This window comes from Mytilus californianus, unplaced genomic scaffold (assembly GCF_021869535.1).
Source record: "Mytilus californianus isolate M0D057914Y unplaced genomic scaffold, xbMytCali1.0.p SCAF_6, whole genome shotgun sequence".
NCBI lineage: Eukaryota > Metazoa > Mollusca > Bivalvia > Mytilida > Mytilidae > Mytilus > Mytilus californianus.
In genome coordinates, this window is record NW_026262712.1 from 90,036,396 (window position 1) to 90,037,238 (window position 843).

Sequence of the window (843 nt, forward strand, 5' to 3'; positions counted from 1 at the left end):
TCCTTGACTGGCCTCTATAGAGAACAATAAATCAACTTCTATATTTTCTTAGTTTAATCTTTTTTTTTCAAAATGCTTTATATTTAAATCTGATCAAAACAATGAAAATAACAATACAATAAATAAATAAATAAATACATAAATTCATTACAATTTCAACAAAATACATAATGTAAATTCTTTAATAAAAACTATGGCCTGTGACTAAAATAAAATGATAATTGTGACAGAAACATTTATTTAATGTTGAAAATACCTGTTATATTTAAATGATTTTCCTATAATTTAATGAGATCTGATTTTTGGAAATTTGTTATATATCTTTTCTTGTTATCATAACTTTGTACAATAACCTTTTTCAAACTATTACTGTAAATTCAGAAATTATTGTGTGCATTTATTATTGCGATTTTGTCATTTCAGACTAAAATGCAATTTTAATTTTTGCTATATTGAGAAAAATCCTGTTTAATTCATATAAAAAATTTCAAAATGCGAGTTTAAATTATTGCGATTATAACCCTTTCTCATTTTTCGCAAAAATAAAAACATCACAATAATTTCTGAATTTACAGTATACATGTATACGACTAGCGCATGCAGTTACATACACTTCTGTTTATACAATGTAAACTGTTATCAAGCCAAAATGAGAGAAGGTAATGTCTGTAGTCTTTTAGAGTATTAGAATATATGTGTACTGTTGTTTAAGTACAGTTTATGTTCTTCACAACACAATGAATATTTTAGAAGCACTAAGAAAAGGATATGAAAGTGGAAACTAATGTAATAAATTGCTTCGCTGAGCACAGCTGGATACGAAATGAGAAAAATTGTCCCCCC